Source organism: Adelges cooleyi, unplaced genomic scaffold (assembly GCF_023614345.1).
Source record: "Adelges cooleyi isolate 19-005CV unplaced genomic scaffold, UGA_ACOO_1.1 ACOO_flye_CR_arks_rails_tigmint_CR_PRNA_1, whole genome shotgun sequence".
NCBI lineage: Eukaryota > Metazoa > Arthropoda > Insecta > Hemiptera > Adelgidae > Adelges > Adelges cooleyi.
In genome coordinates this window covers 5,006,740-5,023,829 of record NW_026095751.1, presented here as the reverse complement: position 1 = coordinate 5,023,829, position 17,090 = coordinate 5,006,740, and the positions used below count along the sequence as shown (strand labels likewise).

General features: G+C 34.1%; 1 protein-coding gene across 4 annotated transcripts in view; it reads left to right on the top strand.

Annotated features, from left to right (window-relative positions):
* LOC126836337 (lysine-specific demethylase 9) overlaps nt 1-17,090 on the top strand; it is a 77,207-nt gene that overhangs the window by 17,830 nt on the left and 42,287 nt on the right. For all 4 annotated transcript variants that reach the window (XM_050569597.1, XM_050569577.1, XM_050569605.1 and 1 more), the window contains one exon: nt 11,885-11,959. The gene's annotated coding sequence lies outside the window, so the exon portion shown is untranslated. The remainder of the gene's footprint in view (nt 1-11,884; nt 11,960-17,090) is intronic.

Genomic DNA, 17,090 nt, shown 5'->3' with positions numbered 1-17,090 from the left:
TATACATCGATTTAACAGTGTATAATTCACAGTCTGTCCGTCGTTCCGTGAAATGTTCTAATCTCAGTGCTCGTTAGTCGTTGGGCGATATTATATTTATTTCGTTATGTTGTGAGTATATAATATTACCGTTACAGTGAATACGTTTCAAGTGAAATTAGAGAAAATACATTTTTGTACTTTGCGTGGTCGTGCAATCGCGCCACGACGTTTAACGAACTTATGTATACATCCGTTTTTCTCTTTGTGCTTTTTACTGTATTTAAATATCGAATCTGTGCCAATGTCAATGCAGCTTTTCTTACGACAATATTGTTAGACTCCCGACTTTAATAAATTAAAGATTTCAACAATTCATCGTATTTTTATTTTACAATTTATTTGAAAAAAAGAAAGTCCGTATTATACTCTTTTGTAGCAGAGGATGTATTTAGTGTATTACTCAAAGCTACAGTTATATTGTTGGTTAGAGGGTACATACGATTAGGGTGATCGCCTGTCTTTTCTAAAAATATACGTTGCCGTTGATACTAAAAACAATATCGTTATCAACAAAATAATTAAAATATTTTTCAGATACATGTTGATTGTTGATTCGGCAACCTTAACATGTAATACGGCGCGAGGCTGTTAAAAATTCATTAAAAAAAAAGTTTGACTAGAGATTTTTGAGAAAATTATATATGTTAATTTTTAGACATTGAGTCGCAAAACTTCGCTGAAAAATAATGATATATAAATATAGTTTTTAACCTTTCTGAGGGAAAAAGTTTATGACACAGCTTAGCATAAAAATTGTATGCAGGCAATATTTAAGAAAAAAGTGATTTTAATATTTTGTGTAGCATACAAATTATATGCTGGCAATATTGAAGAAAAAAGAGGTTTTAATAAATTTCGACCATGTCAATTCCTTTTTCGGGTAATTTGTATAAGCTTCAGGGTATAATTTTTAACGTATAAAATTTGTATTTGTTCAACGAGTAAAAGCCATTTGGTTCTTACTAGATACCAATTTAGACTCAAAAGCGTGACAAACTTACGCCTACTTGAAACTATCGGATTTTAGTTCTGTAAAAATATTTAAGCCATCGAAGTTTTCTCGGGTTATTGTTTTAGTGGTTTTTTGAATAACTGGTTCGGATTATAGGGACACAACAAAATACGTATATAGTCGGAATATCTAAAGAAATAGTTATAGGCTAATCGTTGAATTCATATACCGGCTTCGGACGCTCACTTCCGGTCGACTACTCCAAAAAATCGGTTAAACTATTTTATTTTTTGCGCTCAGGCATGTCGGGCGTTTTTTTTTGGGGGGGAGGGGTGGTATATTTTATATTCTAACACCATGCCATCTCCGATGTGTACCGTTGCATCACCGCCGCTGGTGCAACAGCCTTTGGCGGAATGTGCGTTACGGGTCTCCTCTACGGTGCGGTGGAGATGTGCCATGACGGTGTCGTTGTTTACGCCGGTACTCGATCGATAGGATCGCCTTGAGCGCTATCTGCTGTTACGAATTTGACGGTGAAAGCGAACCGCATCGTGCATCGTCCGCGCGGTAAATATTTTATATAATTACTTATTATTGTACACTTTATTATTCCAATGTACTCGCTCGTTTGATGTATATATTGTGTACACCGTTTGGCATTTTTTCAGTATTATTTACCAACCAACGTACGCACACTGCCGGCGGCACGTGTATAATCATTATACATCTACAATATTAATTTTACGAATTGGGAAAAGTCTTGGTATATCATATTGTGTTGTATACGTATTAATTTTGCTCCCCTCAAACGCCGCTCCTCTGTGCGCGCCACTAGGAACTGTTGTGTGTACACGCTTGTGCGACGTTGCAGCCATAGCAGTATGCGCTGCTGTGTGTGTGTGTGCGGCAGGTGGAATTGGGTCATTGTCAATGTAATGTAATTGCTCAACGCTGTACGCCGGACGATTATGCCCCCCTCGCACGCCTCCCCACGCCTAACCGATACGCATAACACACGTATGACTTTTAACAAAGCGCACCAAAGGTCGAGCGATCTTGAAATGCCCCGTGGTGTGCGAGATGTTTTTATCCGGGTCCGTACCACTAATTACACAAGTGTTTTATAAATGTTTTTTTATTTTTGTAATTTATTGCAATAAACGTTTACTTTATCGACGATGTGTCGATGTCGGAAAAGATGTACTCTAAAAGTCTAAACTATAGGAGTATAAAAAAAGGCTCGAGTGAGATGAATAATATTCCTATATTTTAATAATGTTCCATTCGAAACTGAACTACTTTTAGATATTTACGCAGAATTAGAAGTTGCTTTTTGATATTTAATAGCACATGGTTATGCTATACGTTTTATAATATTGTTAGACGATAAAATTATAAATAAATAAAAAATAATTTGTATTCATCGTTTCAATGCGATAATACAAAATGTATAAAGGATCTCAAATTTATAAATAAAAAAATAAATTATACTTTATAGCATATAAATAACGTTAAAACGGGTCCAAATTTTACATTTTTCAATACAACCAAGTTTATGACGAGATCTTTTTTCACATTTCACATTATACGCATTATCATCACGTGGATTACAACATTTAGTTAAAATTAAATATTTTGATTATTACATTAGAATATTGTGTGTGTTGTTCCAAATTCAATTGCAATAATTACCTCACTTGTCTACAATTTAAGATAAAAGAACCATTAACCACTTAATAAAGAATTGACATGCAACAAATTTGCAATAATTCCATTGCAGGTTTCAAAAAAAAAATATTTATTTTATTACCATTTTTTAATGTCATTAATTAGCTGTTACTCCGTTAGTTTCGTTAGTAATTAATCATCATTATTCTGTCGCGAATACTTCTTTTTTATCCACAATGGTGTAGCACCTTGTATGTATACTGTTAATGATCAATATTAGATAAAACACGTGTACTGCATACAAACATTTTATATCTACTTTAAATTTGACTAAAGCTAGGCATAATGAGTGCTACCGTAGGTTACGTGCTAGCTAATAAATTGTGTGCTTAACAAATAGTAATTATCGAACAAAAACCAAGATAAAAGATATTTTTTTACTAAAAGATATATACCGACTTTATGTAGTAGATATTATTCGCATCGAATACCAACGTTATTGACCTATATTTAAATTGGTCATAAACCGCATATTCATGTTATAGTCCAAAAGGCGCGGAGCCAATCGTTCGGAATAAAATTAATAAAACCGCGTAATATATATATATATATATATATATAATAACAAGTAGAATTAGCAATTTATAAACTGCGTCCGCTACTTGGAATTTCGTACAGTGGCAAAAATTGTAAATGGGTTCAATTAACATGACGAGCTTTTTAAAATAAATCAACGAAACTTGCGGGTTGTGTATAAATTAACCGCCTAACCGCTCTGTTTTATAAAACCGTAAAACTCATACTGGAAAAAAATATTTTCAAAATGTTTTTTTAGTATAAGTAAATCGTTGTTTTGGCAGCAGATTAATTGTTCAAAAAATAAAAGTAACCGAAATTATGTTTAAGTTCTATTGAAATATATTATATAAAAAATGCTATCATCTTATTTTACAAGTCAAATATAACAAATATTTTCGTAAACACTTTGTAAATAATATTTAAAAAAAATTAAATTTCTGCTAAAACATTATTTCTAAATAATAAAAAGCTTTTGTATAGGAAAAGAAGACTACCGCTGTGCCTAACTATATATGGGTTTTTTTTTGTCGTATGAATTATGTTTTTGATTTCTGTGTATTAGCTACATCAAAAGGTTTTTAATTAGTCACTTATATTAAAGCGCATCGTAAAAAATGTGACATTTATTATATGTATTTTTTTTTTTTCACAACACAAATTCCGCTTTGAAGTATAAGTCTAAACGTTTGCCAACTGTGAAGGCTCAAGCGAGGAGGGAAAGGTGCCGTACACGGTTTTCATTTGTGCTGATTATCGCTGTTTTTCCCCCACTCGACTGCTCTCTATTGAGCTTGCTAAGAATTACAATATATAATAATATCCGACTCGTTGAGCGTTGTCAAGTTAAAAATCACGGCCTTTTCGTTGTAATCCTATTTCATTAGGTGGAAGTTGAGCGGTCATTGAGCTTATAATATACATGTATTATAATTGTCGGTCTGAAAGTTTTTCGGTATTTAGATCGCTAGTTTGTATTGTAGTATGGCGTGCGTTATGTATACTACACAAACTATATCATGTATTGTACAAAAAACCAATGCCATCTGAACAGCGAGTAGTTTTTCACGCTCTGATTGTTTTATTTTTACATGACACGACGACAGGTGCAAAAAAAAAAAATATTTACTGACGTGAAAAAGTTGTTTTCTTTTTGTGTTACGTGCAAAAATTAGACAAAAACCTTATGGTTCTTGTCAAGCACTATAAAAGAAACCACTGAAATCCGAATTGTAATTATTGTTCTGTTAGTCCGGAAAAACGATTTGTTGTTTTTCATTTCATCCGATTTATCTGCACATGAAAACTTCAGCATGAAAAAAAAAAATTATATTTCGAAGGTAAAAATAACATTATATTTTGCTTTTGGTAAAGTCTCTTTGCTCTTATTATTATTGACCTTTCGCCGTACTACCTACTGTGTATTGGAAATAATAATGACGACCGTTCATATCGTGCGCGTGTCAACCCAACTACGATTTCATTTTTTGATTGGTCGACCGTCATCTCGCATTTGTCCTAAAAAAATAAAATAATAATTCCGTCGCCCGACCGACAGATTATATGATGAAATTCAGCTTTGAGCTCGCACGGCGACGACAGCGGTCAACTTCCGCTCTATGTATTGATTGATTTTATTAAAATTATTATCGTCCTGGTTTTCACGCATCCTAACGTTTAGTGACTTTGTTCTCGCGACCCTGGCGGTAAAGAACACAATAGTAATATCATAGCAACATATTCAATGTGTACAAAATCGTACAATAATGAACGACGTCGTCTTCTGAACGCGGTGATCGACGTCTTCTCGCAGACGAAGCTATATAATATATGTGTAATGTGTATAGTATTTTTTTTTTTTTTTGTTCTTTTCGCGGGCAGACCCCTAAATCGTCAGGTGCAGGTGCGGCGCAGGGATTTTCGACCCTACGCCGTCGATACAACATAACAAAAACGCACACACACATTGAGAAAGAGAAAAAGAACTATTGCAGGTGGTACGCGATGGCGGTGTTCTTGGTTGTCTCGCTTAACCCTCCTCGAACGTTTATAATATTTTAAGAGCAGAATATATATATATATACAATTACGAGCACAGGTTCCCAACACACGAAAACGTTTATTATTATACTGTGAAAATACTATTCGTGTTTGTCACTTTTCCGCTAATGGACAGTGAGAGTTTACTTGATAAACGACGCAGCGGCAAATTTTTATGAATGCAATGCCTTCAGACAGCTTATAATATAAAATAATAAAACTGTTACTGTTGTTTTTAAGTTGTTGTTATTACTTCATAAGTTTGAAAGTGTTGGAATAGGGTTACATATTGTGAGTACGCATCTGCGCAGAGGCCCAAATGCGCCCGCATACGTGTATTAGTATTATAGTGTGTGCTATTGTGGCACAGAGTATCATCGTTTATTTGGTCCGAATGGAATTGAAAAGCATTGGCTAATTACCAAAATGTTTGAAAATCATATCAAGTAATTGATATTACTCGGGTAAAAACTTTCTATAACAAATCAGATCGATTGTTTAGAGTTAATTCCACTCGATTATTACTTGAAGCATACACATGCCACCGGAAATAATAGCGCTTCTGTTTGTTGGTACTTGAAATTCGTTAATATCTGTATTCGTATTATTCAAACACCGTCCGTGTGTCTTGTTGTAAGCAAGTACTATTTTATATATTATATACTTGCTTACTCGTATGTAAGCGTATATTTTTATTTTTTATGTTATATATATATATATATATATATATATATATATATATATATTCTGCCGCGGGCGTTGATTTGTGGGATGAAAACCTGTTACCTCCACTTACATCGATATCCTCCATAAAAAATTCCAATATTTGTTAATATGCAAAGATTTAAGTCACTAAAAATATGTACTTTCTAATAATTTATGCGTAACGAAACTACTAATACTTATAACATACATAAGCTGTTATAAACAATGTTTATTGCTTATCAGTAAATACAATACCCGATTACAAACCAAGTCGAATGTAACGATTTACAGATACTACTATTATTATTATTATTATTATCATAATTAAGACTAAAAGTTGCAATATTAATTTTCCATGAATAGAAGCGACATAACTACATACATAGTAATAAGGTATACACATATACAAAGTAGTTCAAATTGTATTTTTTAAATCGTTCATCGAATACCTCACCACATTATAAGTGGTTTTAGGTTTTAACAAGTGATTTTTCTATTATTGTTATCATGCAGGCATGCGTGCCATTCGTTATTGTCAACCAAAAATTATCTCTGGACCATTCCTAAACATGACAGGAATCGCAAGTTGCTCGCCTTGTTTATGCAAATACACGTTTCTGAAACAATTATATAATCTTCCGACGCTTATCTTTCCCCTTATAGCTCCTTTTTGCGCGTAGATATTATTATCATTATTTGTTTAGCAATTAGCATAATTCAGTACATTGTTACCCAAAATAATTATATGACATTCAATAAGATTAGCTGATACGTACACCAACCGAACTAATGCTCATAACTCATAAGTCATAACTGGTATACGGAGTTCCTAAATAGTAGATAATCTAGTTTGTTTCATTATACAGTATTGAAATACAATTAAAGCATAAATTATTGCTGCGTATACGGTTTAACAGTGAAAAGTATTTAATTTTGCATAGTATAACATCTTAAAATTGTATTCATACACAAATTTTCACCAAAGTCATTCACTACTTTACTGATTGATTTTTGAATATGATTTTTATTAATTATAGATGTAGGCAAATGAGTTTTGTCGTGTGCGACGATGCCCCGTTATAATGATTGGTTTAAATTACATATTATATCACATGATTTTTTACATTTGCATGTGTTCATAATTACAGTATTTGGATCATACCGAGAAAGCGAATTTCGCTAGTCACGCCGTGTTATTATTTTAGGCTGAACTCATGTTTTTTCGTTTCTGCAAAAACTATTATTCGACTAAACATATTATACAAATACATATTATTATAAAGAGGTCAAGTCATCGAAATGTCATTAACGCCGCGAGCAGCGGCAAGGCCTAAGGTGGTTTTATGCGTGCCGGGTTCAACGTTCCCGTCGTCGTTTCCGCACGCTTCATCCGCCCTTCTGTTCGGGCTGTCGTTTTGCCACACTCCGCCTATGAAAGTTAGAAGTAGGGTAGTATACAACATATATACATGTATAAATACTTTTTTTTTTTTTGCGTTTACCGCCATTGCCATCACTCGTCGACGAAGGGCGTGAGGCGCTTATAGCACGAGCTTAGCGGCCATTGTACTTGCACCCGCGGTGGGTTCCTATATACACACACAGACACACTCACTCACTCACGCACACACATATATATATATATATATATGTATATACATAATGTGAGCGTGTGTGAGCCCACATCGATCGGCTGTGGCAGTGCTGCACGGCGGTCTAAATAAATGCTTTAGTGTGCGGACTTGGCGGTGTGTTGTTAACCCCAGAGAACGTCCCAAAAGCGATTCCCCTCATGTCGCCACATATGCGTGTATGCGGTGTTTATCATAACGGCCCTCCCCTGACCCCCCGTATCCTTCTCCTTCCCTTAAAAATTTAAATTATAACAGTACCTACCATGTTTGTGTCCAAAGGTCTACGGAAACACTATTTTAATAAATCTACATCGCATGTGTCCAGTACCCAATGTCGTTTGCCTATAGTTATATCCAAAGGCTGTGTAAGTGGGTTACTAGGTCGGGTTCATTGGAATATTGCAGTAGAAAGAAACGTCTTGTAGTTACTATAGGAAATCGTTTATTTATAATATATTGACTCTTGTCATTAATTCAGCGTTTATGTGTAATAATAAAAAAACACATTCATGTTGGGTATTGAAGCCATGTAAGTTATGCTGTATAATTGAGTTACGTATAATCAAAATTAGAAAAGATAAATTGTTGGGTTCTATAAGTTATCAATGGCAGTATCGCAGGGCGGTCTGAAGCGGTCATTTCGTGCACAGTCCTAGTCATAATGATCTTAATAGGAAAAATGAAACCTAGGCTATATATGAATTAACTTTTGAGTGTTATAAATACTCCCTTGTGAACTGCTGCTGAACGAGACGAATACGCGCTTATAATGTAATTTGAACCTTGAACGTTTTATTTATAAGAACTATTAACGAGCATTGTTTTGTTGTTAAGTTTAATCTCACCGCCAAGAGTTTGTGTTCTACATTGGTACCCGTTTTTAAAACAAACTCGGTTTAAAAAAACGCTCACCGTCTCTCCGCTGCAGTCGTCAAACTAAAAACATTTAGGCCAGGCTTGAGTCTTAGACTACTCAATGGAATTTTTTGTTTTATTACATACATAAATGCCCAAGAAACTAGTATTGAAATTCGTATTTACCGATCGAACCTAGCAGATTTTGTTGAGCGTTCTGAATGTATGTCAAATATATTATATTATAAAACTAAAAAATACAATAGCAGCTCACAAACTGTATAATAATATTGTAATATTTTTTTAATCTGTTTTTATACACATTACCAGTAATAATAATGAATAATGATAATAATAATAAATGTATTACGACTTGATTTGGCTGATTGTCATTAACATTAACTATAGAATTCAGCTGATTGAAGAAATCATACTGTTTAAATATTGTTATTAAACAGCCGCTACTCTTTAAAAGCTTGATTGGCGTATTCCAATTTAACGAACCGTTAAATTTTGTTACTTGTCTGTGCAACGCCGCAAGAGTTGAAACGACTTGTTTTTCATTTTGTCGTGGTTGAGCGCAATAAGGGTTTTTCGTTAAAAACTTACTTTAGATCACGGTGTTTCAACGTTATGAGTGTTTAGCGGAAGTTGTTGTACGCGCCGTTGAGAAATAGTGTGTTAAAAGTTATCGAGTGTAAAATATGTCGAACCGTGTAATCGACCGGGTTTTGATGCGCGTTCCCGAGCCAATCTTCTCTGATTGCGTTTATTTATCTGTTTATATATATTATGATGTATAAACCTAACTAATGTCCACAGATCAAAAGCTTAATTGAACATTAGGCAACATAGGCGCATTTATATGTATCCTATTCCACCCGAGCACGTACTTGTCAATGGAATAATAATTTAATTCCCTACAAATTCCGCCCGTTTTTCCGTATTGTTTTTTACACGGTTCTTTTATCCGTGTAAAGTTTTCCCTTCGAATTATATAAATTAAATACCATGCTTGGTGACAGCTGCGACACAGTTGCAAACGTGCACAGTCCAATACCTATTATCAGTTTTAACTTATTCATGATCAATGCACAATAATCATTCGGCATTCAGAGGTATATTTTCTACACGATTCGTTGCGTGTTTTGGTTTTATCCATTTTTATATCTACTGTTTTTATTCTGAATTTTTCGAAATCCACTAATCGTAACTACCCAATGACAAATAAATTATCTAGATATCGCATTGCTATTATTTCGACTACCTAGTGTAACCATGGTGATACTGAATACTATCCCATCATTAATTGACCATTTATATTGTGTAGGTATATGGATAAGACGGTATAAAGATATTAATGGACGGTTTTTATCGAAGTTAAGGTGCATATAACTTATTTTCACATTGTCGGTGCGTGAATTACAGGAGAATAATTACCTTACATAGTTTGAATACTTAAAATTCCAAGAATCGTTAATTAAATGTTATTATTAATTCTTTACTCGTTACCAACGACTTATGTATAGTGCACATTACTACACACAACGTCTATTATGAACAAATGCAATTTCTATAATAACACCTCAGAACTAAGCCGTTAAAACGGCCAAATTACACATGAATACGTTTCTGAAAAAAATCCGGTTTGTTGCTAGCATAAAATTTGACAGTTAGCAGCTTTGCATTTAACCTGTATTAATCTGTGCATGTACTTAGTATAAAACGTTGAGTTTTGACGCATTAGGTACAAATACAATATAGGTACAAATTATTTGTAAAAAAATTGATTAACTATAATAAAATTATTCTGAGTAAAGTTTTTTTTGTTGTTGTAACGCGACGTTTAATAATTCTTATTTTTAATAATAAAGTAATAATAGTGTAGCATCTATTATAATATAGGCAGTCTGCTTTTGCTTTTTGGTAGTCGCCGTAACAAGAAAGTAGGTATCTTCTTTATGTTCAATGAGCACCTAACTCGTTTTCGATTTGAAAAAATTCACTTTTACTCACTACACACCGCGCCCGATCGCCTCCGTCTTGTATATTATTATAATGGAACAGAATCTGTGTCAGCAATTAATATCGTACACCGTAGTATAAAGTAGTGGGGGTCTCGCGCTGTAGTGTTACTGAGTTGCAAAACAAAAAAAAAACTGCGTGCGATGGTCGTATATAGCCTTGAGGCGTTGCAGTTCCCCTTCTGTCAATGCCGCGTGTGTGTTAAACAGTATATTATTATTATTATTATAATAAACGACCGAGGAAAAAATCCAGACCCACCTCGGAACCGTGTGCTCCCGTATTACATAGAATTTTACCTCAATGTCGCCGTGATAAATTATTATATATATATTTATATTTTGTCTGTCTAAATGTTTTTCGGGTTTTTACATAGCCAGTTTATGTTATGTACACTATCTAAACTATATTGTACACCCAATGCCATCTATGTTGGCCAGCGATGTATGTATACATTTTTTTATTTCACATAAGGTCGGTTTAATTTTTCTTATATCAGACCCCGACAATGATCTCGCACGAGGGCAAAACGCGTGTACATCATCGCAGTGTTCCCACTTTTCTCTATATAAGGTCAAAAAATACTTGGTGTGAAATTTTATCGTTATGAATCAGTAACCGGACGAAAAGGAATTTGTCTTCAAAAATAATATCATAACTGGGTACCCTACGAGCGTTGCCGGATACACGTCATCGTTAGACGATTTCCTTTGTGCTAACGTATAAATAATAAGTATGGTTACGTTGTGCCAGAATGCCGAGCTGGATAGTTCTCGCCGAATCCAAGTGTACATATTGTACTATTGCGTTTTTCCGATCGCCTCTCATTATTCCCGACACCGTTGACGTTTATTTATCGATGTTTTATCCTAGTAATAATATTATATCCTTACGTATACTACCGATAGCCTTGACCCTAATATACGTAATGCGGGTTAAGTCTATTAACAACATTAATAATATCGCACCGACAGGCACATTTATTGTTCTGTAACATCCCGTTGTAGTATATATCGGGGAGCACATGACCCTACTTCCTTTCCCTATAATAATGAAAGTACCTGTAGTTGCAGGTAGAACGGGTACCCACTACCCCCACACTTAATTACGGACTATGACTATCCTTACTACTAAAATATTTTCCATATTTTGTAACATTTTACTTATTATTATTTTTTAAACGCGTGATCTCCTAATCTATATTATACGACGTAAAGATATTCAAAACTTTTTAAAGTATTTTTGTTTTTTTTTTTTTGCTTTATGCATACCCAAAAAAACCTTAACTGGGTCAGAGTATTAAAAAACAAAACGACCCGGATATTGCTATCTCTGATGCCATTTTTTATACAAAATTATTAATTTTGAGTTTTCTTTTTTTCAGAAAGTTGCACACTATTTGCCAAGTACGGTTATTTTAGCGTTCGCCGAAAATGATAACTCCAGTAGGCCAAAGAAGGTACGTATCATTTGTTGAGTTAAAATTATCTTATCGCTGGTTATACAATTACGATAACACTATGACGGAGTACTATTAAATTATATTAATTGAATTCTACAACATATGTTCCACTCGTTCAGTATCTACGCATCTCATTCCATGTCGTTTATGCAACCGTTCGCCGTTGCTATTAATTATATCAAGTTGACGGTTAAAACATTTCAATATCGTAGCACCGTACTAAATTTTTTATATTTGTGATTTCTTATCGGATCGAGAAATTTTAAAACGCCGTTGGCGGCTAGTATATATTTGTCTAACTTGCGTCACTAAAATTGCATATTGTCTCAAGTAATTATTTTCAAACACAGATAGTAATTAATTATCGCAGAATTATTTTTTTTACAAAACCGTACTACAAAAAATGATTTGTGTAATTTTGTCTCAATTAAAAACTAAAATTGATAAAACAAAATGTCTCACTGTCTAAACAATATATTGTTCATGTACCTATTATTAATAGTTATTATTAAGGTTATCACATTTAATTCGTATAGTTGTACGCTGATGTTATATAATACATATATAAATATATTGTTTGAACCACAATAGCTGTTAAAAATAGACGGATGATTAGAAACTTGGTTATTTTTAAAACCGTCAGTTGGCAGTTCATTTTTGTGTGATAATGACCGAGTTTGATTATTTTTGTTTATTAGTATTTCCAACAGTCAACAGTTGACCATAATAATATAATAAGAGACACTTCTAATCTAAACAAAAACGCGACGCGACGGTCATATGTTCTCAATTACTAATATTTCTAAAAAAAATACTAATCTTATCTTACTATTATTGTTATAACAATGTACTGTTTGCGAAATAAGAACATGGCCGACGCATATCCTAATGATTAATATCTTCCCCTAGTTGAACCCCATTGAATTGCTGTACGGCATGATTTAAAACAGTACATATTAATCAAATGGACTGCGCTGACCACCAGTATCTACCCAGTATTCGTTATCTAATCTAGAACCTAATTTTCTACACATCTTCCCATATTATATTTATTCGAATGTTTTGGTTTGAACTCTGGTAAATTACCCTGACCTAGCCCTTCAGTGCAATATATAATGTGGCCTGTAAATTGTTTCTACTAGCACAGTCCATAGTATTAATTTGATTTTAAGCGTCATGCTACGGATACAAAACAATTAACAAGTTGTACTCGCTTTAACTAAATACTAAAATTTATTAACATACTTTTTTTAAATTCAAGTTAGCAAGTGTAATTTATGCACCACAGACAAATATTATTAGTATTTGACGGGTTCTAAACACCCTTATTATCTTTGAAATTGTCGTTTATAGCTATTAGCTCATAATAACAATAATTATTATTCACTAAACGGCTGATATAGGCTCGACGCGAAGCTGTTAACTTTTTGAAGATGATTTTATATTTAGATGTCAAATTGTCAATAAATGTACGTGTTAATATTTCTCGACGCATATCGTATTATTATAATTTATTTATAACGTGTGGTAAATCTATAAAATATTATGGGCAAATTGCGCGACACCGTGTCTGACGTGTCGATCAAGGTTAAAATTAGCTTGGATCACCGTGTATAATATACATACACACATATATATATATATATGGTATTATAGCGACGACCTTAAAAAATCCCCTCGAGTCAACCGCGCGTTTGCCGTCGGTGGTGGTACCCCACCTAGCTCTGTATTGATTATATATTGACACACAAAACTGATACCGCCGTCATTCTAATTAAATAATAATATTGTATACAATGATAATAACTCGGCGATGGCGAGACAGAGGAATTTTGTTTGAAAGTGACCTATACAAGTGAACGGAAGAAATAAACGACGGCGACGTCGGCAGTTGGCTTACATGTAAAAGTAGTTTGTAGGAAAACGCGTTCGAAAGTGAAATTTCTTGTACGATCGTTGTGGCAATCCGCCTTGTCAAATATCTTTGCAACGTGTGTAATATATATATGAACATACACGCGCACAAATTTTGCATTGTTTAACGTTTTTGTATTTTTTTTTCAATTAACGAAATCATTATCAATGCCAAAATTTTGTCGACATTGTCAAATAAAGTACCGTACAAATGTCAGCGTGTATATCCATCCGTTGGCAGTCGATCATATTTTTTTGGAAATATTCTGTTGAAATCCGACTCGATTGTGTCTTCTGAGAAAGTCGGTAGTACCTTTTTTTGTTGTTAAAATGCTAAAAATCGCAAGGTCGCGTGTACCATTTTTCATTTACATGCCTCGTGTATCGTTGTCGGACATCCGCATTTGTTTTTTATACACGAGTAGACATTTTTCTATATTTTTAGCACCGGCCATTTTGTGTAACGGACTGTTTTTCTCGCAAACTTGCTCTGACGGCAATCCATCAAAGCCACAATACTCTACGTTATAGGAACTGATATCATTGACGCACACAGAAGAACCGCCTACAGAACATACAGGGAAGACTTCATTGTCAATAAAAACCACTCGACCTATTCAAACTTCTTACACGTGTTTGTTTTAGGTAAAACAAAAGTGTCGGTCGCGTTATCTTTTGTAGACGGTATATACATTTTAGATGCCATATAGGAACACAAATTGAAGATATTTTGTTCGCACTTATTTGACGAAAACTCTGTGTAAGGAACGTGTACCAACAATCTAATCCAAAGTGATCTGTGTTTATCTAATATGTGTCGTGTTCGATATTGTCGTTAAGTTTTACGACCGTTTTGTGGCATTCGCCGAATTTCCAGTAGGTGACGGATAGCATTTGGCCGGCGATGGTTAACTTTTATTTTTACTTTATGGGTCACCCGTCCGAACGCTAGACTAATGACCGATCTCATAAGGCGAGATAAAAATAATGCGACTAGCTGGAAATGAAATTTGCTACTAATAAAGCAAAACAAATGTACTCATTTTTTTTAAATTTTAAGTTTATTTTCCAATAAAGAAACAAAATGTTTACACGAGTAAGCTCCAGGCGTAGTCCAGCAACAAGGGCGTCACCACCTCGACATAATTTTCGAAGTTTAAAATGTACCATTCAAAACTAGGTTCATTGCATATTATATACGCGTAAACAATTTTTTGAACGGGTTTAGCAGCTTTGTGTACTGGTCAGATTTGAATTGTCTTGTTGTATTGTGAATGGCGCTTGCTGCTGCGGTAAGCAGCATGGACGTTACCGGTAATGGCAATAATTAGAATGCAATATTATTTTTGTGTAATTTCCCCCCGACGTGGTTTTTTTCGCTTTGATAAACTTTTGCCGTCGAGTCTATGTGTTTGTGTGCTCAACAGCTGTAAACGGAGGCGTTACGCCAACCCCCCCCCTTGTCATGCCTAACTTTGCCGGTACAGTGTTCTCTCTTTTTACATTATTATAAATACACGAGGAAGCGGCGATTTCATAGGGGGGAGGGCACGGCGGGCGTCCTCTTCCTCTCGCCCCCTTTGCATGTGTATTACTGATGAACCCCGCGCCGCTCCATGTCTGTTCCGCGACGTTTTTTTCCCGCAAAGAAAACACTTTCACCGAATTATATATACGCGTGGACGACGACGGAGAGGAGGGGAAGGGGAGGCGCTTTCACCTAAAACGACTGCCGTTCTCTTTTATAGGTACGCATACCTTCCCCTCTTCTTCTGCGATCGTCACCGCGCCACCTTCTCATTTGTTCAATAAGAAAAATTACACGACGTTACCAATAACGAACGTGGCAAAAGTCGCGAAAATGTTAATATTATTATACTTACATTGTCGTCCCTTCACCCCCGTAAAAGCTTACCGTTACGATTAAATGCAATTTGCTTGCGTGCTTGCCGTTAGCGCTAATTTAATCGCTTTAATTGTTCGTTACTACGAACCTTCGCCCGAATCAGCAATTTTTGTAAGGAGGACCTTAAAATTTCGCTCGCACAGTACATGTCACATACCCTGTTAAAATTCGCTATTATTATATATATATATATATATAGACAACGGAAGTATTGTGTTTAAGAGTCATTTTATTATTGGTTTATACATGGGTGAACTGTAAAAAAGTGACCAAAAAAAAAAATTTGTTGAATCTACAAAATAAAAATAGTATCGTTGACTGAAAATTGATTTTAGTTTTAATTATTTAATTTAATCTAGTGTTAGAGCTATAGTATGAGTTATTTACTTGAGAAAAAAATATAGGGCTATATAATAACTATTAAATGTTTGGTTGTAACATGTAGAACCAATTTATTTGTAGATAAAATAAAGAATTATTTTTCCACGTGTCACTTATAAATTTGTATTATAATATTCTGTGACTTCAAAACATTCTGTTACTTTTATAGGTTAAAGGTATCAATAAGCTCGAGTTTTACAAAGACCATTTTCATACTATAGAAAGAAAAAAAAGAAAACTGTCTTATATTTTCGTGTTTTCGAGAAATGAATCTAATTCTATCTGGAAGAATAATGTAATAGAACACGTACAGTTTATCTTTGCCCGTGGCTGAATTTTGAAAAGTTAAAAATCTTATTTTTTTTAAAATTATATTAAAATATAATAAATGAACAATTATTTTCTATAAATGTCGTTTTATAATGAAAACATTGGTTTTGTTTTTTAAAAAATTTTAAACCAGCTAGTCAGTACGGCAAACTAAACAGAGGGTTCTAAAATGAAATGCTCTTAGGCATTGCGATTTGCGTTGTATTCGACGTTAAAATAATATCAATATACTTTTTTTTTTTTTTTTTTTGTCAACCCTGTGTGTTAACATCAACGGTAAATAATTATGGTATTTGAGATATTAATATTATGTTGGCATAACGCTTGTTATAAAGACAGGGATTATTACTTCGATGTATACGGCAACAAGAAAAGATTTTTAAAATTATAACCGAAATAAAATGGCGTTTACCCGAAACCACTGTATGTTTTTTGTGCTCAAGGAACACAGTATTCTGTTATCTGTTGTGTCCTACAGCCGGGGTTAGGTGGAGGCATTAGGTGAGTTTTACTACTCTATAAAGTAGTATAGAGATTGGTAAACGCGACCTTGGCTTTTTCGGTATGAAACAACAGCAGCTGTGCATTATGTTCGTT